Consider the following 23,369-nt stretch of genomic DNA (forward strand, 5'->3'; position numbering starts at 1 on the left):
ATAGGGACTCTTCTTTCATATCATGGACTTTAAATCTTTAAGCAATAGCAAAACTGTATTTTCCACTATTCTTTCCAGGAATCTTCCTAGTCATTTTTAGGAGAAAATGTGTAGTTCCTAATCATAGACTTTCCTTCCATATGGAGGAACCTCCATTCTTTGTATCCCTTCTGGACTCTCCTCCTGCCTCCTTCACTGACTTCTTACATGATGATATGGAGAAGGGGTGACTTATAAGACCAGTGATTTTAGAAAGTGAAACTGAGCATGTGTACCCCAGGCTTTCTAGTAGAAATCTTATTGTAGGAAGTACACATTTCACTTTCCCCTCTAAACAGCTACCTAAGCCTTCTGAAAACACTTCTCTACATAGGCAGCAGCATGAATATGAGTCATTCAGGTATAACTGAAACCAATTCAAGAATATAGTGAGAAGCATCCTTTCAAATACAGACTTTTTAGGCACTGGAAGCAAAACAGTATCTGCTGTTTGTAAAGAAAAGTCAGCTGAGTTCTGTATGTATTTTAGAATACCAAAGAAGCTGCTTTTAATCTATCAGTGCCCTATGTTCAGATAGACAGCATATCACTGCCCACAGTTCCATTCTGAAGTCAGGGCTGAGGAGGTTGATGTGAGAATGCTACAGTTGGGTTGGAGTGGTTTGTATGCAGTCTCAAGAGTCATCATCCACCGTTTTGTCCCAGGTTGACTCTCTGTTAATCAATTACAAATAAGGAAAACACATTAGCTGGGAGTTTGTTTCTTAGGCCTTAGGATTTTTTTTTTTTAAGAGTCAGGAAAAGAAAAAGCATAACTGTGGTGTAAAACTGAAAATGACTACTCATAAGAGAGCAGAGATTCTGTGTTATTAGATAGAACCTCTACTCAGTCCATTGCTGGAATGCCAGAATATGAAGCCTCAAAGGGAAAAAGGAAATTAGGAGGCTTTGAATATACCAGATAGAAAAGAAAGCTTCTTCAAATAACATCTGGTGGGTGCCTGGGTGGCTCAGTGGGTTAAGTCTCTGCCTTTAGCTCAGGTCATGATCTCAGGGTCCTGGGATCAAGCTCCACATTGGGCTCTCTGCTCAGCAGGGAGTCTACTTCCCCCTCTCTCTCTGCCTGCCTCTCTGCCTATTTGTGATCTTGTCTGTCAAATAAATAAATAAAATCTTTAAAAAAATAAAAAAAATAAAAGCAAACAATAACACCTCGTGACAGTAGTTGCAGTTTTTCAGAGAAAACTGTTATATCCCCTAAGGGAAAAGACAATGTAGTTTTCAAGATATGGTTGAATATATAGTGCCAAATATATAGTGCCAAAATTAATCTCTTGATGAATTTAATGTCCAAATGAATTTAAGTTCATAGATCACATATTTCAGACACCTGGCATAGATTAGTCAGCATCTTGGCAAGATTAAAACCAGTAAGGAGAGCATGGTGGGTAGGAGTGCATAAGGGCATAAGATTTGCATCTTGGTGCTGCTCTTGACTAACTAGTTAGATGACCTTGGATAAATTCCTGGAGGGGGCTGGCTTATTTTCTAAACATGGTGGGTATAAGGCCAGTGCATAGCCTACTTTGAGAATTCAGGTCCAATAAAGACTTAGCACTGAATTAATATAAAGTTGGAGGTCCTGAAGAAACTACATCTATTCCAGTGAGAGTCACCTTGCTGTCAGTGGTAAGGGGCTCTTAACTCTACCCAGGCATTGAGAACTCCCATGCAACTCTATTGATCAGTAGAGAAAATAGAGGGACACCTCGGTGGTTCAGTTGGTTAAGAGTCTGCCTTTGGCTCAGGTCATGATCCCAAGGCCCTGGAATTGAGTCCCCCATCAGGTTCCTTGCTTAGCGGGGAGCCTTCTTCTCCTTCTGTGCCACTCCCACCCCTCCCCTTGCCCCTGCAATTGTACTCATTCTCTCTCTGTCTCCTCTCTCTCTCTCTAGTTCTTTCTCTCTAGTAAATAGATAAATAAAATCTTAAAAAAAAAAAAAGAAAAGGAAATAGGGGAGAATGAATTACAACTAGTATAGTTTTCAAGGACCTTTACCTCATAAGGGAAAAGTAATATAACTTCAAGCTTTAATTATTTGAGGTTTTAACTTCCACAGAAATTTGATTTTTGGACTCTAATTACTCCTTAAAACTTGGCAATGGGGGTTTATATTAAAATTTGGGGCATATTATTGCTGAAGTTTTAATATTGTGGTATCTTATTTGTTTTAGTTTTGTAGTATCATGTTAATTGGACTTGGGGAACAGGAAGTGGTGGGTATTCTGGATGGTTTGGTAAGACACATGCACACAGTTGGATGGGAGATAAACTCTACCCAAATCAAGTGTACCACCTACCTCTAAGATCTAGGCATGAACTTGGTAGGCAGATTTTGAAGACAGCACAGACCAGATTTTGAAATGTTCCAATGCATTTGTCATGCAATTCATGAGGTTACCAGTTTTGAATAGGGTTCAAAGAAAAAGGGGTCTCTACAGTAGTATCAGTTTTTAGTACAAGTGGAGCTGATTGGACCATATGACTCAACAGATCCCAGATTATTAGAGGTATCTCTGACAAGGTCTCTGGCAAGTCCCAATAGGAGAGTCACAGCACAGAACCCTGGAGCTAAGCCATGCCATCTGCAGTAGAAAAGTATTCATTGTGTGAGATGCAGTTCCTGGCATGCTTCTCAGCCTTATGGAGGACATCTAATGATTATGTAATTGGAGCTTCTCATGATGAGTTGGATATTGTCAGAACTATTAGGTAATAATGTCAGGAAAACACAGCAGCAAGCCATTGTATAATGGAAATTATATACTCAGGATCAGGCCTGAGAATGTCCAGCAGGCACAGCTGAGTGGACAGGTGGCCCAGACCCCCATGTCACCTAGTCCTATTGTACTGATGTCTCTTTAACTCATGCTTATGGCTTCAGGAGTTCACAATAACCAACTAATACTGGAAGAGAGTATACAGAACTCAATTCAGCATGGACTGTTGCTGCACTACAGCCACATTCAGGGATAGTCCTAGAAGATAGTGCTGAGGGGAAAGTCTCTCAGTGGGCAGAGCTTTGAACACTAGATCTGGCTATTAAATTGGTGGACAGGGATAAATGTCCTGAAGTAAGGATCATAAATTCCTGGAAAATTACCAGTGGTTTTTGTAGATTAGTCAGGAGCCTGGAAGGAGCAAGATTTGAAAACTAGGGACAAAGAGATGTAGAAAAGAGGCATGTAGATAGTCCAACGAGAGTAGCACAAAGTGTTCAAAACTTTGTGCCTTGTATCAATGCCTACCAGATAGTGTCCATCACAGAGGTGGCACTCAATAACTTGGTTGAATAGATGTCCATTAGAGTTAAGCAAAATTTTGTTTTTGTGGCCACTCATACTTGCATAATATACAAAAGTAGTCATGGTGGCAGAGATGGATGTTGTGGGTGGGCCCAACAACATGAGCTCCTTTTACCTAGGCTGATCTGACTGGTACTGCAGATTGTCCAAAATGTCAGTAGTAGAGACCAAAGCTGAACTCTCATATGGTACCATTCTCTGAAGAATTCAATTAGCCACTTACTGGAAATTTGACTACATCAGACCCCCTTCCACCTGGAGAGTACAGAAATTCATTCTTCCGTGGTATGGTATAGGTATATGTTATAAATATAGGTTTGCCCTCTGTCCATATAGGCATCTGTAACTAGTACACATTAGGTATCTTATAAACAACAGGAATTTATTGCTCACAGTTCTGGAGGCTGGAAGTCCAAGATCATGACTGCAGCATGGTCAAGTGAGGGCCTTTTTAGTTCCTGGTTGGTAGCTTCTTGCTTTGTCTTCAGATTGTGGAAGGAGCTAGTGACATCTGTGGAATCTCTTTAACAAAAGCACTCATCCTAATCATGAGGGCTCCACCCTAAGGACTTAAGGATCTCCTGAAGGTCTCAACTACCATTACTTTTGGGGTTTAGTAGTTAAATATATACATTTTTAGGGGACACACTTAGACTATGGATCTTTTTTGCTACAGTGGCTTTGTTACCCCTTCTGTCTGAAGAGGGATCATGTACTTACTGTCTGATTTATCATCATAAGATCCTTCATCCCCTTGAATCGAATAGTCCATTTTAAAGGGAAGATGTAACAATGAGCACATGACCACCATAGGATCCACTGGCCTTAAAATAGATCACCTCACTCAAGAGATACTACCTGGTAGAATTGTTGCAGTGCCATTTTAATACATAGCTGAAGAGCCAGCTTGATGAATACACACTTCAGTACTGGGTTACTGTCTTTCATGATGTGATACATATTTTGAACTAATGTTTGTTATATGGTATGGTGTCCTTGATAACTAATGAACATGAGTCTGGGAAACAAGATGTGGAAGTAGGCATGGTTCATTCCCATCTGTTCCCAGTGACCTTTGTGGGGAATTTGTGTTTCTCATCCTCAAAAATTTGGTCTCTAGTGAATTAGAGGGCCTGGTTTCCAGTGGGAGTAGGTAAATGACACTTCTTCTGGGGGACACATTAACTGTTCTACTAATCTTAAAGCTATGATTGCAGCCTGCACACTGTGGGCTCTTCATGCATGTGGACTAGTGGGCCAGCAAATAAGTTATATCATTCTCTACCCTACTCTACTCTACTATATCATACTACATTATACTATGCTGTCAAGTATAGATGATGCTGATTATCATGCAGAGAAGAGATTGCTGAGATGTAATAGGGACAAGGAGGATTATATCTGGAACTTAGGGAATTTACTGGGTTGCCTCTAGATGTAGTCAAGTGTTCATTGTGAATGGGCAGGTAAGCCTGGTAATCAGAGCTTATTAGGTATGTTAACCAGAAGTTTAGACTCTAAGAGATGAAAGTGATCTAGATCAACAAAAGCGCTAGCTAAGGGTGAGGAGAATTCACTCTGGGTGGTGGAAGAGAGAGATGAAAATGTCATTTGTGGAAATAGAAACATTAGTTTCTCACCAACCCTCCTGGTTGTAAGTTTGGTTTTAGAAATCAGATGGAGGTACTCTTGTGGTAGTTATCATTTTGCAATATACAAATGTATTAAATCAACACATTCATTATTTGCTTTAAACTTCTACAGTGCTAAATGTCAATGACATCTCAATAAAACTGTAGAAAATAAAAGAAATTGTGACCACCTTGGAGAAGCAGTGATTGTAAAGAGTTCATTTAAAATGTGGGGCATCGTAAGAGATGGAGTATTACAGATGTTCTTAGTGCCCACCTGTATCTCTTCAAACCATTAGCACCTACATGTTGTTGTCTGGTGTCTGGTGTCTCTGATGCCTAGAAACCACTCTGTAGGTGTGCTTATGGGCTGGAAGTTGCAGAGAATTACTAGTTTCTGGAAGCAACCTTCAACCAAATCTGATGAGAGTTGATGTGTCAGTCCCTTTTCTCCCTTGCCTCACATGTAGAATAACTCTAAAGTGTCCATCCCACACCAGCTGGTGCTCCCCTGCAGGTTGAAACTTCATTTCCCTACAATAGGAAACTTGCATGATAACACATACTGTATTGGCTGATACCCTAGCTTACCTCTCTCTCTCTCCCTCCTAGAGTTTCCTGTGATCACCTCTCAAATAAACCTCTTGCACATGAATCTTTGTCTCATGGATTACTTGTGGGTGAACCCAAATTAAGATAATACCCAATATATATCACAAAATCAAATATAAAACAACTTTCTTCCATTTTATGATTTGTTTACACTATAAGTAAAGATAGATGGCAGTGGAGTTTAGATATTTGACAAGGACCTAAAAAATGGAGGGATGTTTATTTGGCTAGATCAGTGGTGGGAATATTTTTCTATAAAAGGCCAGATGGTAAATATTTCAGGCTTCTAGGTTACATACATTTAGTGTCACATATAATTCTTTGTGTGTTTAAATTTTTTATTTTTATAACCATTTAAAAATAGAAAAACCATTCTTAGTTCATAAGTTATACAAAACAGGCAGTGTGTCAGATTTATCCCACAGGTTATCATTTGCTAACCCTGGCTTAGACAAAAACAAATAGAAATAAGGAGATGTTGATTTCACAATATAACCTTGCCTCACATGTGAGGATTTGAGTTTCAAACAAGTTCTCATTATTCAATTTGATTTGTTTTTATGAAGATAGCTAAGTGTATTGGCTGTGGGACAAGAAGCACCTAAAACCTGTAATGACCTGAGTTTAAATAAGACAAAAATATATGGACTGAATTTTCCTCCAAAACCACATGAAAGGAGACAGTGTTTGGCATAGCTTTTGGCAGGGGGAGAGAAGAGGGTTATTATTTTAACAAAAGCATTTGTAAAATATTTCTAGAGACTCAACAAACCAGAGGTGATTGACTTTGCCCTCAGGAGTCATTCTGCACCATAAGCCTACACCCCAAATATATTGATGTTTCAAAGCACAATTTTAGCTTTTAAAACCTTCACCAATGTGTTTCCAACACTAAATATATTGAGAGAAGAAAATCCAAATGGGGAGATTTATTTAAAAATTTCCCAGATTAAGGGAAGGTGTCTCTTGAAATGGTGGCCTCAGGGAAGGAGTATATTATGATATACTTAGTAAATGATGTTGAGGGAAATTGCAGAGGACTATATAAATTGGGGGTTGGAGAGGGAATAGAGAGAGAGAAAAATATTTTCCTTGAATGAGATTTATGAGCCAAGAAACAATTTGGAAAAGAAAGTTTTTCCTCTTGTTCCCTAGCCCAGATAGGCTAATAGCCTTTGGAAAACAGAGTTAGAGCATGATTTTCACCCTTTACACTTTTGCATAGCTCCTCATCATTTCTCCATAGTACATAGCATGGCGATATATTTTCCTGTTTCCATTCCTTGTTCATCATATAAAATAATCTGAATTTCTGAACTCTGTGCTTGCAGACAAGTATGGTTTGTAATCACATCCATTCCTTTTAGAAAGTGTTTAACCATATTGGCCCTCATGGGAATGAGTACAGTTGTCCACAGCTTAAGTGAAGATATTATGTTTCTGCTTAGGAGTCTTGATTTCTGAGGCAAAGGGAATTACAATTTGAAATCATTTTATTGACAAGGCAATCTGAAGTCCTCTTGGACTTCAAAATGTTTAGCTGACTCATTTCATCCAAAGTAATGGGGGAGGGAAGGCAGAAGAATATGATGGCCAAAATTCTCAGAAAATGCAGAAATCACTGGTGAGTTTGATATGCCTTTATTCACCTCTTATCTCAAAGCTATTAATATGCTGCAAAGGGATGAGCTGGATGTCTGGTTCCTAACAGATTTTCTGAGGCAAGTGATATGATCAGATAACAAGACAAAAAGGAATAAAAGAGGAAGGAGAGAACACTGCAAAGAATATGAATTTCTCATTACTAGGTAATCAACCTGTGAGCAATTGAAGATTACCTACATGTGGCTCTGGGGAGGGAATTTCATGATCTTAACTTCCTTTTCCTCTAAATGTAAGAGTCTTATTACATCATGGAGCACTGGAATGAGTCATGGGGTTTGTGCTCTTTGGAGATTGGAATAATTCCTGCAGATCACTAGAGAGAACTATTTATTGTTAATATATCTTATATTTGTGAGCCTCAAAATTTGTCAAGAAATATTTATGGATAATCTTCTATCCATAACCTTGGATAAAGTGCACTAAGGGGGAAAATCAAGTATATTGTCCTGGTGGACTTTATGGTTTTCCTGAGATGCTTTGATATTGTTTAACCTTTACAAACACTGTTTCTTTTGCCTGTATCTTCCCAGCTGCCCACCTAGAAAATGCTTGCTTATTTTTCAATCCTCATGTTCCTTCCTCTTTGAAGTTTTCCATAATCCTTTCAGAAGAAAATGCCTTTTTCTTTGTGTTCTCAGAGTGTTGTCAGGCCCTGGTTATACCTTACAGTTATCATCTGTTTTCTTATCAATGTCCTTTGGGCCTAGTATATACTCTAGCACCTGGCACAGAGTCTGAAATAGTATCAGTTCAGTTAATGGCCAATAGCCTAGAGGCCTAATGTAACTCACACCCATTTGGTTTTGTCTGTACACCGTGGAGCTACATAGTGTTTTAAACTGTTTTGAACTAATTGCTAATTCAACACAAAGATCCAAATTTATATCACTTGAAAAATTGGAAGATACAGCAGTGTTAGGCTTATTCTCCTGCATGATACAGTTGGTTGGAGCTGAGAAGTGGCTTTTCCATGTAAAAAGGGACAAGTGCTTTCTAGGTAGCCACAGTGCCCAGCACTCCCTTACGACAACTTGACCTAGAATGCTTCATTTTTTTTTTTTTTTAATGTGACTTGCTTGGTCCTTGTAGATATTGGAGATTGTACCTTGTTTCTCAGAATTAATTGTCATTTCCTTCCTAAAGTCATCCCAGTCCCTATTCACCCATCCAGGAAGTAATCTGTATCCTTTGAACTCCTCTCATTTCAGTGATTCTTAAAGGGAAAGGGGGGATGCACATATCAGAATCATTTGGGAAGCTATTCCAAAATATGATTTTAGAATCTTAAGGTAGTAGAAACATTTGAAAATCTTTCACATATAAACCTCTTACCTATTTTAAGGACCATTGAATCTTGTCTTTTATCATTCTCTTCCTTATATTATAGTTATTAAGCACATAGTTTATAGCCTCTACTAGATGGTAAACTCCTAAGGGCCAAATATTGGTTTGTTTCATGTCTGTCCTGGAAAGTGTATTGAATATAGCAGATAATCAATAAATATTTTTGAAAGAAAACTTGAAGTACAGTAAAAAAAAAAAAAAATTCAGAGAAAGGGGACCTGAATTGGCAGAGGTGACTGTGGTATGGGCTTCGTGGGGTATGATGGACTTGACCTTCACCAAAACCACATTATCTTTGTGGTGAATTCCAGAGGACCATTCCTTTTGAATGAAACTCCAATATAGTAGTCTGACTACAAAGTTAATTTCAGAAGGGAGAATTAAGGCATTGGAAGAATTTTATTTCCTCAAAGAAAAATACTCAATGAAAGAAACTTCATATCATAAAATATTTGACATCTTTGCATCTTTATTGAAATATTTGTACTGAAAAAGGAGAAAAGCCATCAAATACCAGAAGTGACTGAGAGCAAAGGACTCACTTTTTTAAGATTTTATTTATTTGACAGAGAGAGAGATCACAAGTAGGCAGAGAGGCAGGCAGAGAGAGAGGGGGAAGCAGGATCCCTGCTGAGCAGAGAACCCTTATGTGGGGTTTGATCCCAGGACCTTGAGATCATGACCTGACCCGAAGGCAGAGGCTTAACCTGCTGAGCCATCCAAGCACCCCTAGAATGTTTTATATATATTTTTCTTGTCTGTATTGTTCAAGACTAAAACTTTAAGGAGACACATATAGCAGAAACTTGTTGGATTAATTTACTTCAAGCCACATGAATGTTGCAGCTTTTTTTTTTTTAAATGAAGAGTGCCTTGTTTCTATTAAATTCTAATTATGACTACTGTAAAAGAAAATGAAGTCTCTCTAATTACCACAAGAGGGAGATATATAAATAACAGGCTAGGCACTTGACTTACTTCTGTTTGGTACTTAAGCTTGATGAGTTCCACATTCTAGAGTCCTCTGAGAAAAGAGAGCAAGAGAGAGGTTTTATGCTTATATTATCCCTTTATTATGAGATATCAACTATCTTTTCTGTTCTGTAATTACTTTTTTCTGCTCTAGTGGATTCAGCATTCATAACCTGTTTATAAATGTATTAGTATATATAAGTCTACCTCACTTTATGAGCAAGTCTGGTTTGAAAGAATTCTAGCTCTGCTCAACAGATTCATTTTGCCAATATACTTTTGTTGTGTATTTTAGACCCTGGGCTAGGTAGATGGGATGTAAAAGAACAAGGGTGTGCCAACACCATAACACAAGATGAATAGATTTAGTGACAATGGAATAGAATAAATGGTTAAAGGATTCAGGGAAAATGAAGTAATTATTTCTGAGAATTTCAGAAGAGGTGAGCTATGAAGAATGAGTGGTAGTTGCATAGTACGAAAATGAAGGAAAGGGCATTTCATGGATATTGTAGGCAAATTTAGAGAGACTCTAAAGTATTTAGCCTTTTAGGAGAAAAACAAGTTATCAGCATGGATGAACTGAAGGATGTAAGGAAGGAATAATGGGGAGAATGATTAAGAAAACTGAATTCGATGGACATTTTTGGTACATATGGGGAGTAGCTTTATTTAATTCTAGCCTCCTTTAGTGACCCTCTCCTCTACTTCAGAGTCAAAGAACCTAAAAATCTGAATTTCCTGAATCTCCTGCAATAGATAGATTCAACAGTAAGATGTCTTCCCATGAGATTTGGAAAGTAGAACTGAAATGGAGCCTATATTTCTGTTGCTTCTGGCTGTATCTCTTTGCAGTCATGATGATGAATAATTTGCATTTTTCCCAAGGTCTTATCTCTAGTTTTTTGTGGGTATTGAGAACCTCTCATGGTAGTAGAGATTTTCTGATCCTGAAATTACAATTACAGTAATATATTTTGAAGTCAACAGTTTGAGTTGGAGTCTTGACTATCTGTGTTCTTGTTTGTGGCTGAGGCAGCAGTAGCTTTGGTGGGAAAATGCTGTTTTATCTCTGAGAACAATTCCTGGAGAACTGGGCTAGAGCCCACTCCTTCGGTCCTAATTAATTTATAAGCTTTTAATTTCTTGGATTAAAACTCTGTCTGTTTAAAACAGGTAGCATGGGTTCTCATTCCTGCAATTCTCATGCAATTTTATTCTGAGAACAGGGGGAAATCATTTTCAAGTAGGAATGATATAACCAGACTTGTGAGTCAGAAAGCTTGGTCTATTGACAGAATGACTATGGATTAAGTGGGAGAAAAATTGGATATGGGGTTATTGAGACATGGTTGTATATCATGAGGCTGTTCAAGAAGCTGGTGTGAAATGCTAATGCAGTGGTGTGTTTCCAGGAAGGGCCAGCTTCATAGACTTGTCACATGGGAGTATGTGCATGGAAGGACCCCAAGCTTGGGTTTAATGTTCTGTTATCACTGTCTTAAAATTCTTAATGATTTTTGTCTTTGAGTTTGGGTTTTACAAGTGAAGACTGATGAGAAAATGGAGCATAAAAGTCTCAGATTTCTCAAAGCCTCAGCTCATGTTGGGTCTGTTACCTCACTTTTCCTGGAATAGGTCCTTGGTGGCCCGATCTTTCTGCTTCTTGGTGCCTGAGACTTACCCATTCTTTGCTTCCTCATTACTGCTCTGCTGCTGCTGCCATTTCCTATACCTACTTACCTGGGGGCCTGGGCTTAGGGAAAGCAGGATTCTGGTATGCAGAGTGCCATGATAATGTGGTAGGCAACTTAGGGGGGTGAGCCTCCTGGCCACCTCTTATTCAGGTACTAAATGTGTCATGGCATGGAGGATACAATACATTCCTATAGGAAGGGAAGATTGATTTCCTTGTCTCTAGCCCAAGAAAGTCAGTCCAGTGACTGGCAGGAGGGGAACCCAGAAGTTATTAGGTTGTGTCGTGTTCCATAGGACAAAATCCCTGGGAATCTGTGAGGGTTTATACACTCCCAATGAGTATCACTGTGCCTAACAGACAGTAACATTAAATAATAAGTAAAGCTTATAATACAGGTCGGAAAAAAAAAAAGCCACTGAAGAAAGGAAAAAGTTTTATATTTTACCACCTTTTTTTAAAAAAAGATTTTATTTATTTATTTGACAGAGAGAAAGATCACAAGTAGGCAGAGAGAGAGAGAGAGAAGGAAACAGGCTCCCTGATGCGCGGAGAGCCCAAGGCAGGACTCAATCCCAGGACCCTGGGATCATAACCTGAGCAGAAGGCAGAGGCTTTAACCCACTGAGCCACCCATATATTTTACTACTTTTAATAGTACTTTCCCCCTGCCTTTTGGACAAGGCATCTACATTTTCATTTTTCATTGGACTCCACAAATTATGTAGCTGGCCCTACCTCTAGGTACAGCACTTACAACAAAATCTGACCTTTAGCATTGAATAACCCCTGCCTTGTAAAGGATTTGTGGCTCATTATGCCAAAAGAATGGTTGTCTCCTCTTCAGATTTGAGTTTTGCCTTATATCAGGTCATGTTCTACTACCAGAAATAATGGGAGAAGAAGAAAATAAAATTTCTTCAATTTTATCTGTAGATTGTGTGTGCAGAGGTGTGCTTGTGCATATGAGAGGCAATATATAGAGAGATACAGAATGAGGGGAAAAAAGGAGAGAAAGGATTCAGGGGAGAGCCAGGTTTACCTCCTGTGCAGAGATGTAAACGAGAAAAAGGACATTGGTCAAGAGCCTGGGGGAAAGGTTTGCATATGGTGAAGAGATGAGGATGCTCCTTCAAAGAAAGAAGGGAAGGAAGTGATAATAGATGAAAAAGGTAGCTGGGGTATATATTTTCTATTTCTTAATTTTGGTTGCATGGAAATGAGTAAGATTGGCAATTAGTGGATAGTAGAAAATGGTAAGTTTAGCTGTGGGAAATGGGAGAAGGAACAAGCTGGAGATAAATAAATAAGACTAGGAAGGATTATTTGCTATTTGGGGCAATTTCTTGATTTTAAAGAAGGACTAATCCTGACTTACTACAAAGAACCAGTGCCTTTTATGCATTAGAAGTAATTTTGTTTCAACAGATTTCATGTGATACCACTTCTTTTGGAACATCTATTACTTAAAGCAAAGAATTTTTAAAATTTTATGTTTCTTTTTAAATTTTACTTGGATTCAGTGGATTCCTAATTTATACTTTTGGATCTCTGCTTTTCACTCTTTGCTTTGTCTTGTGTTTTCCTTGCTTGAATTTGCAGGGAGTGTGGGTCACAGCATCTACTAACAGCTTCCTTTCGCTCATGATGCATGCTTATTAAAAACAAACTTAAATGCAGGCTTTAGTTGATGTAAATGGGTAGAATGTTACCCTGGCTTAGCCAGGCTGGGACTCATATCCTGGAACTTTCTTATTTGTCAACACTGCAGCATTGACTCTTCTTATCCAGGCTCTATTCCTGAGTGGTTCTTATAAATTGTTTCTGCAACAAAATAGACCTTAACATATTTTGTGACGCTTTCTGAGCTTTGCTCTGGAAGAGGACAAGCCTCTGCTTTTTGTGGTCATTTAATGCTCCTTTTGGGTTCACAGTCCTATTGTTTTTGACCTTTAAGAAGAAAAACATCTGTATTATGCAAGACATTTGTTTTAGCTTCCAGGTGTCAACATGGGACCATTTTTATACCATTAGGAAATCCATCACCACTATCTTTAAAAATCAACATTTTTATGTAATGGTAGAGACCAGCTTGATTGTTTTTCCTTTGCCTTAGAGGAGTGGGTAAATAAGATAACTTCATAGTCTGTGTCTCTTTGTGAGTACTAGCATATCCTCATAGAAGGTAGCATGGTGTCTCAGTCAGTACTCTTTGTATTCAAACATAAAACTTCCCTGCAGTTAACTGAGGAGAAAAAGGGTATTTGTACCAAGAACACTGAGTAAACACCAGAATCTAAGCATATCACTCCCTAATGGTTAACTCAAAGGGAAAGGGGATGTTTGTAACAAGGACACTGGGTAGGTTTCAGATTCTAAGGCAGAACTGAATAGTTGGATCTTGTCAAGGACAGGATCCAGGATTGCTCTGTGAAACCAGATATGAGGAATTAAAGGACAGACAAACTCTTCTTTTTTTTTTTTAATTTTTTAAAAAAATTAATTTTATTTTTTCAGTGTTCCAAAGTTCATTGTTTATGTACCACACCCAGTGCTCCATGCAATACATGCCCCCCTTAATACCCTCTACCAGGCTCACCTAACCCCCCACCCTCCTCCTCTCCAAACCCTAAGTTTGTTTCTCAGAGTCCACAGTCTCCATGGTTCATCTCCCCCCCTGATTTCTTCTTCCAGGAACTTTCATTAGAAAGACTTACTTTCTACTGTTTTCATCTTTTATGACACACATGTCTCAGATTTCCAGGAAAGAAAGAGTGCAATTGACCTCACATTGCACACATAGCCACCATAGGAGAGTTTTATTGACAGTTCCACCACCATTGCATCCAGTAGGAGAGGTGACATTCCCAATTGAAAATGAACACCAATTATCTGTCAGGCATGTTTGCATATGTTGCTGCATTTAACTTTTACCATGAGCTCACACCCAATGGGGTGTGTACTATCATTGCTTTCCAAAGAAATTAATTAAAGCTCTGAGAAGTAATCTTTGAAAGGATAAACAAAATTGATGAACCTTTGGCCAGACTCATTTAAAAAAAAAAAAAAGAGAGAGAGGAGAAAGAGAAAGAGACAACTTAAATATATAAAATCAGAAATGAAAGGGGTGCCTGGGTGGCTCAGTCATTAAGTGTCTGCCTTTGGCTTAGGTTATGATCCCAGTGTCCTGGGATGGAGCCCTGCATCAGGCTCTCCACTCAGCGTGAAGCCTGCTTCTCCCTCTCCCATTCTTCCTTCTTGTGTTCCCTCTCTCATTATCTCTCTCTCTGTCAGATAAATAAATAAAATCTTAAATAAAATAAAATTAAATAAAAATTAAAAAAAACGAAAGAGGAGAAATAACAAGTGATACCATAAAAATGAAAACAATTGTAATGAACAATTATATGTCAACAAATTGGACAACCTAGAAGAAATAGATAAACTCCTAGAAACGTATAGCCAAAATGAAGCAGGAAAATATAGAAAATTTGAACAGGCTGATTACCAGCAATGAAATTGAATAAAAAAAACTTCCAACAAACAAAAGTCTAGGACCAGATGGCTTCACAGGCAAATTCTACCAAACATTTAGGGAAGAGTTAATGACTATTTTTCTCAAACTATTCCAAAAAATAGAAGAGGGAGGAAAGCTTTCAAATTCATTCCATGAGGCCAGCAACACCCTGATACCAAAGCCAGGTAAAGACACTATAAAAAAAAGAGAACTGTAGGTCAATATCTCTGATGAACATACATACAAAATCCTCCACAAAATATTAACAAACCAAATAAAACAATACATTAAAAAATCATTTATCATGATTAAGTGGGATTTACTCTGGGGATATAAGATGGTTCAATATTCACAAATCAATCAATGTGATACATCACATCAATAAAAGAAATGATAAAAACCATACTATCATTTCAGTAGATGCAGAAAACACTTAACAAAGTACAACATCCATTCATGATAAAGACCTTTAATAAACTAGGTTTGGAGGGAACATATGTCAACATAATAAAATCTTTATATGAAAAATTCACAGCTAATATTATATTCATTGGTGAAAAACTGAGAGCTCTTCCCCTGTGATCAGGAACAAGACAAGGATGTCACTCTCACCACTTTTCTTCAACATAGTACTGAAAGTCCCAGCCACAGCAATCAGACAAATAAACAAACAAATAAATAAATAAAATGCATGCAAATTGGTAAGGAAAAACTGAAACTTTCACTGTTTGCAGGTGACATGACATTATATACAGAAAACCTTAATGGCTCCACCCCAAAACTACTAGACCTGATAGATGAATTCAGTAAGGTCACAGGATACAAAATCAATGTACAGAATTCTGTTGCATTTCTATACACCAATAATGAAGCAGCAGAAAGAGAAATTAAGAGAACAATACCATTTACAGTTGTATCAAAAATAATAAAATACCTAGTAATAAAAACCAAAGAGGTGAAAGACCTATACTCTAAAAATTATAAAACATTGATGACAGAAATTGAAGATGACACAAATGGAAAGATATTCCATGTTCATGGATTAGAAGAACAAATGTTAAAATGTCTATACTACCCAAAACAATATACATATTTAATGCAATCCCTATAAAAATACCAATAGCATTTTCCACAGAACTAGAAGAAATAATCCTAAAACTTCTATGGAAGCACAAAAGACCCCAAATAGCCAAAGAAGTCTTGAAAAAGAACAATAAAAGTGCAAGTATCCCAGATTTCAAGTTATCTACCAAGCTGTAGTAATAAAATAATATGGTGTTGGCACAAAATAGACACACAGTAATCTATGGAACAGAATAGAAAGTCCAGAAATAAGCCCAGAAATAAGAAATAATTATATAGTCATTAATCTTTGACAAAGGAAGCAAGAGTATGCCATGAAAAGACAGTCTCTTTAACAAATGGTGTTGGGAAAACTGGACAGCAACATGCAAAAGAATGAAACTGGATCACTTTCTTACACCGTACACAAAAATAAACACAAAATATATTAAGGACCAGTGAGACCAGTAACCATGAAAGTCTTAGAAGAGAGCACAGGCAGTAATATCTATGACATTGGTGGTAATAACGTCTTTCTAGATATGTCACCTGAGGCAAGGGAAACAAAAGCAAAAATAAACTATTGGTACTACAAAAAATATAAGGCTTCTGCACAGCAAAAGAAACAATCAACAAAGGTGAAAGAAAACCTGCTTAATGGGAGAAGATATTTGCAAATGACATACCAGCTAAGGGTTAGTATCCAAAATATATAAATAATTTGTAAAAAAATAATAATTTGTACAACTCAAAACCCCCCAAAACAAAAATTCCATTTAAAAAATGGGCAGAAGACATGATCATACATGTCTCCAAAGAAGACATATGGATGGCCAACAGATACATGAAAATGCTCAACATCACTAACCACCAGGGAAATGAAAAACAAAACAACAATGAGGTATCATCTCATATCTGTCAGAATGGCTAAAATAAAAAACACAAGAAGCAAGTGTTGGTGGAGGATGGAGGATGTGGAGCAAAAGGAACCCTCATGGAGGTTTTTCAAAAAATTAAAACCAGAATTACTACATGATCCAATAATTCCACTACTGGGTATTCTCCCAAAGAGTATGAAAACATTAATTTGAAAAGATACATATACCCCTATGTTTACAGCAGCATTATTTACATTAGCTAAGTTATGAAAGCATTCCAGTTGTCCATTGATTGATGAATGGCTAAAGGAAAAGTAATATATATGAGATGATATATTATATGCATATATATATCATATATGTCATATAGATTACATATATATGTAATGGAATATTACTCAGCCATAAAAAAGAGTGAAATCTTGCCATTTACAACAACATGTATAGCTATAGAGAGCATAATGCTAAGTGAAACAAATCAGTCAGAGAAGACAAATATTATATGATTTCACTCATATATGGAATTTAAGAAACAAAATAAGTGAACAAAGAAAAAGAGATAAACCAAAAAAAAAGACTCTTACCAATAAAAAACCAAACTGACAGTTACCAGAGAGGAGGTTGGTGGAGGGATGGGTGAAATAGGTGATGGAAGTTAAGAGCACACTTATCATTATGAGTCCTGAGTAATGTATAGAATTGCCGAGTCACCTGAAACTAATACTAAAACATTGTGTTAACTATAACTGGAATTAAAATTTTAAAAAAATTAAAAAATAAAAAAAGAAACATTAGATGTCTTACTTTAAAAACAAAAAAGTTCTGAGAAATAAACTTTCCATGGTGACAAAAAGTAAGAAGACTAGAACCAGGGGGCTCCTGGTGGCTCAGTCCATTAAGCGTCTGCCTTTTGCTCAGGTCATGATCCCAAAGTCTTGGAATCAAGCCCTGTGTTGAGCTCCCTGCTTAGCGGGGAGCCTGCTTCTCTCTATCCTTGTGCTGGTCCTCCTGCTTGTGCACTCTCTCTGTCAAATAAATAAATAAAATCTTAAACAACAACAACAATAACAACAAAATTAGAACTGGGATTCAAACCTAAGGTGAATGACTATACATACTGGGAAAGTATCACCTCATGGTACTAATTATTAATTAGTAGAGATGATGATGATGATGATGATGATGATGATTTTAGGGTCATTATAAATGTTTTTCCTTCCCTTCAGATTTGATTGGTTACTTAATAAGAGGCACTTACAAGGGTTTACCTGCTGAAATGGTCCTTCTTCCTATCAACTAAAGCATGATCACATGCCTTTTTTCATAGAAAAGGGCCTTAAAGCAGGGCGCCTGGGTGGCTCAGTGGTTTGGGCCGCTGCCTTCGGCTCGGGTCGTGATCTCGGGATCCTGGGATCGAGTCCCGCATCGGGCTCTCTGCTTGGCAGGGAGCCTGCTTCCCTCGCACTCTCTCTGCCTGCCTCTCTGCCTACTTGTGATCTCTCTCTGTCAAATGGATAAATAAAATCTTTAAAAAAAAAAAAAAAGGGCCTTAAAGCCTCACTTTGGGTCCCCTTACATTTGACGTAATTCTAGAAGAACCAAATTTTAACTTCAGAAGTGGACCTACTTGAATTAGTCATTATCAAAAACTGATAAGAATAATAATTGCTTGTCTGGCAGAAAAATGGATCCAGTTAGACACTAGAACTCAAAAGACAGTAAGAGGGAAACATTAAACCTAAGGGCAAATGTCATTTGTATCTTAGTAGACCTAGAGGGATTCACTGTTATTAAACCACAAGACAATCACCATTGTTTTAAAAGAACGTTAAATTATGCTCAGTGTCCTCCATCTAAAATGCATGGGAGGACAATATTTATTCCCACCCAAAGTGGAGGTGCCACAGTAGCTCCCCAGTGTGCTGCTCTTAGCTGAGCTCCCACATGGAGCCACCAAGCACAAAGCTTTCCTTTTAAGATGACCTTTCAAATGAGTTATTCCCATTTGTCCTCCTCTGCCATAGCAGAACAGCATCAAGGGCCAAGCCCATGATAATATGATGTGGTTTCTGTAAACACACAATGGATTTTTAAAAACATGTATCTTTCTTTTTTAGTGTTGAAAGTACTCTGTACACATATCATGAATTTATCTTTTGGTGGGACTGAAGATGAAGTTTCAAACCTTATTTCCCATGATCTGAACTTTTTTACTCTCTGTATATCATTTTTAGTAGCTCCTCATCTTTTAGTGAAGGCCTTTGGCAGTCTTGACTGCATTCTTCCTAGACTATAAAGTTACTTGTGAGGAGAGATCACATTTTGGCCATCTTTTTTTTTTTTTTTTTTTTCCTTCTTCACTGCTTTCTTGCTTTTCTCCCACATATTTCCTTCTCTGACTACTACCATTGTAAGGCTTTTAAATGCTGTCCGTTGGCCCTGGGAAACAATATAAAGGTGCTATGGTAACACAGTTGTCAAATATTCTATCATGTTGTAAAAGGATCAAGTAGATCATACGAAAGAAAGGATGGTGCTTTGGAATGGGACAAAGCTAAGTAAAAGCTAAGTGGGAAGAACAGAGAGAATGATGTGGAAAAAACTGGCCTCAAGGGAAATGAAAGTAAATGGACTTGGGAAGCCTGGAAGGAACTGTGGCAAAGACAGAAGAAAAGAGAGTAGGAAAATAAAAGTCTTCCTAGATGAGAACATAACAAAGGGACTCAAATTTAGTTGTGAAAATTATTATGCCAACAGCAATTACAAGAAGCCATAATGTGTGCACAGTCGATCAGTCTTCATGGCTACTGTAGTTGGGGTAGACTAAACTGCTCAATGAATAGATGCCAACACAAATTGGCCCAGGCAAAGTAGAAGCTTATTTCTTGCTTATGTAAAAGGCCAAAGTAGATGTTCAAATAGGCAAAGAGCTCCTCTCTATTTGGTAATGCAGAGATCCATAGTCCTTACTTCTTGTGGCCCTGCCATCCATCCCCTGGGACTTACTGGTCATTGCCTGCACCCACATAGTGAAAATAGCAGGAATGTGAGAAGTCTTCCTGCTGGAGTTGGAACTCCAGCCCAGAAGGTACACACATGACTTCTCACATTCCACTGGAGAGAACTGAGCCATTCAGCCTACATTTGTAAGGGGGCAGGGAAATGAAGTTCAGCAGGGCTTCAGATGAAGTCCAGGTATTATGGAAGAAGGGAAGAATAGGTTTTCATGGACAGCTTATGGTTTTTGCCACTGTGGCTCAGGGAGTAAGATCATAGCTATAGGGTTCAACAGATCTGTTTTAGAATTCTTACCTGGTATATAGTATGGAGATAATAATAACATCTACCTCATAGGATTCTTATGAGGATTAGATGAGATAATTAGTATAGCACATTTAGCACAGTGCATGACAAACCATAAACATTCAGTAAATGTTTGCTATTATTCTTCATAGTCATAACACAAATAAGGGAAAGCAAGCCACATTTATTCTGTACCTACTTTAGTTCCAAACTGATGATAGGCAATTTACATATGTTTACCATATAATTCTCAAAACAGTACCTTGAGATAAGTATTATCTGCTTGTTATAGATGAGTGGCTTAAAGCTCAGAGAGAGAGGTAACAGAGCTAGGATATAGGAAAGCAGGATTTGAGCCAAGGTTTATTTAATTCCAAACCTCATATTATTTCTACTAAGCCTACAAATGGAGAGGAAAAACAAATGTAGGTGGGGTGAGGCAGATCACTGGAGAAACAGCTAAATCCAGGACAAAAGGGTGGAATTTATTTGAACTCAGAACAGGGGCCTTAGAGAAGAGGGACTCAAACCATAACCATCAACCTCTAATTTTAAACCATAGTTTAGAGGAGGGACCTTTAAATCAACCAGGAAGAGTATGTGCTTTAATAAGAGTTAAGATCTGTACAAAACTAGCATGCAATTGTATTTTTGTTTGTATTCTACCTCTAATGTGTTCAGTCTACAGTCTGAGACTCCCAGGTATGGGTCAAGTTTAATGGTATGCTTGAAATTATTATGTGCTGTCTTTAGTAGGACCATTTTCAGAGAAGATGCTGCAGAGGACCCAGGTGCGTAGTCATTGAAGGGGAAAAATTTCTGTCACTTCTGGAGGTAAATGGGTGGATTCCAACTTCATTTGTCAAAAATATACTTACCCACTTCATCTTTAGGGAAAATAATTCAGGTCAGTTTTCTGGAGTTCCCATTCCCATAAACCCTTATAAAAGCCCCTTTAAATGTATAAGTCAAACCCAAACTGAACATGTTATTTATTGCAGAGCTTCTCAGAGACTTTGCTATGCTAACTTGCATTAGAGAAAATTACATTGTGAAGATACAGCATGCAATATTTCCCAAATCTATTTGCCTATATTTTGCCATAGGGACTATTGCTTCAGAGAGCACACTTTGGGAAACACTGCTCTAATGTATTTCTTTAGCTGGTGATTTAGAATGACCTAAGTTTTGAAATGCTTAAGAAGGATTTGCTGTGTTCCTAGAAAAACACACTTTCCAAAAGTTTGTGATATTTCTTCCACAATACTACCAAGGCAAATATCTTTAAAACACTTCTCAAGCTACCGCATATGGAGGCACTAGTTACCTTTGCAGCATTTCCCCCTTTTTTTCCTTCTTAAGTCAGCAGTGTGTTCTCTTTTAGGGGATGGATCACGAAGAGTTTAACCAAGTATTAGCAGTCATCTTTCCATGTGTAAGCATTGGTCTAGGAGATAGGCATAGGACTCTGTTCTGGCCAATACAGCAAAAAGAATCCTGGTATCTGCAAAAACATTTTTTTTTCCACTAACAAGATAGACTAGGGAGAAGAAAACCCCATTTCTGCCTGTTCCCTTCTTCCTGCCTTGAACATTATCAGGTAAGCATGTGCAAGCATCACAGTATGGGATGAGATGTTTAGGAGTGTTGAAGACATTGCCTCAATAGCTTTGCTGTATTTGATCCAATCCTAGAACCATCCACCTGTGAGATACCTGTCAAGTGGAATCACACAGATCTGTTTTGCTTAACTCACTTTTATCTGGGCATTGTCTTTCTTGCAGCAGAAAGAATTCTGATACCTAATATATATGTGGAATGACAAGCTACACACTCCCCTGGCACAGCTAGTAGTGTGTTGATACCTACAATAGTAACTGCCCGGCCCCTTCTTTTTTTCCTTTCTCTTAAAAAACTATGTTAGAATGAAAGTGAGAGTAACACGATTGCATGAACCACTTTGCACTTGCTCTGATTTAGAAAACAAGAAAATTATTTGCAAATTTTATTACTTTAAATATTACAAGTAACAAATTATGTGGGATACATCTAATTTTTAAAAAAATTTTATGTATTTATTTGACTGAGAGAGAGAAAGATCACAAGTAGGCAGAGCAGCAGGCAGAGAGAGGAGGGAAGAAGACTCTCTGCTGAGCAGAGAGCCTGATGCGGGGCTCGATCCCAGGACCCCAGGATCACAACCTGAGGTGAAGGCAGAGGCTTAACCCACTGAGCTACCCAGGTGCCCCTGGGATACATCTTGTTACTGAGTGTAAACATCAGGGCACTATAACATTGTGCTTGAAACCTCTGATAAGGACAATCCCCTCAAAGATTGTGCTTGTCAAATTAGCCTTGTAGGTAAGATCCTAATTGGTCTAGTCCAGAGGTTAGCAGACCCTCTCTGTAAAGAGCCAGAGAGTAAATATTTTTTTTTACTTTGGTGGCCATATAGTTCTCTGCCACAACTACTGAACTCTGCCTTTGCATTGTAAAAATAGTTACAGACCATCATTAATGGGCATGGCTATATTCCAATACAACTTGATTTACAGAAATAAACAGTATGCTGATTTTGGCCCATGGGATGTAGTTTGCTAACCCCTTGTTTAATCTGCCTTTTTTCCTCCTTACAACTTTGTATTCTTTGGCTGGTATTTGAAAAATGGTTCTCATTGTATAGATGAGGAATTTAAAGCTTAGAGAAGTTGAATGTCTTATCCATGGACAAATCACAGGAAATTTTGGATTCAACCCCAGTTCTGGTTGGCTCCCAAGCCATCCCTCACACCTTGCCACTCTACCACATTTGGACTCTTCTCTGCAGATCAGGCCCATGTTGGAACCAGAAGTCCACTTTGGTGGTATAGCAAAGGTACCCAAAGGACTCCTTGTGAAGAATGAAATTTCAACCTGCTCATTGAAAATTGAAGAGCTACATTATGGTCCTTCTTCCTCCACCTGGTAATGATTTTCTCAATTTATTTCCAGAAATAAGAAGGCTGTCTTTTTTTCTTCCTTGGACCTGCCTGGCTAGTATGTATTTAGGTTTGTCAAATGCTGACATGGGCTTTGCCTTTGAGTCTCAGCCCAAGGAAACCAGCTGTCCTTGCATGCTAACAAGACAAGATTTTTCTTGGATCATTTGTTCTCCAACCTGGACCACCTCTGAGCCCATTTCTGACAAAGATTCTCCTTCCCCACAGGCCAGCTCCTATCCTACAAACTCTGAAAGGGCCTCTGAAGCCAACACTGTTTACCAATTTGTTCTTAAACGTGTCAGAACTGTAATCAGATGAGGTCAAGCAACAATTCTCACAGCT

The sequence above is a fragment of the Martes martes genome (assembly GCF_963455335.1).
Source record: "Martes martes genome assembly, chromosome: 12".
NCBI lineage: Eukaryota > Metazoa > Chordata > Mammalia > Carnivora > Mustelidae > Martes > Martes martes.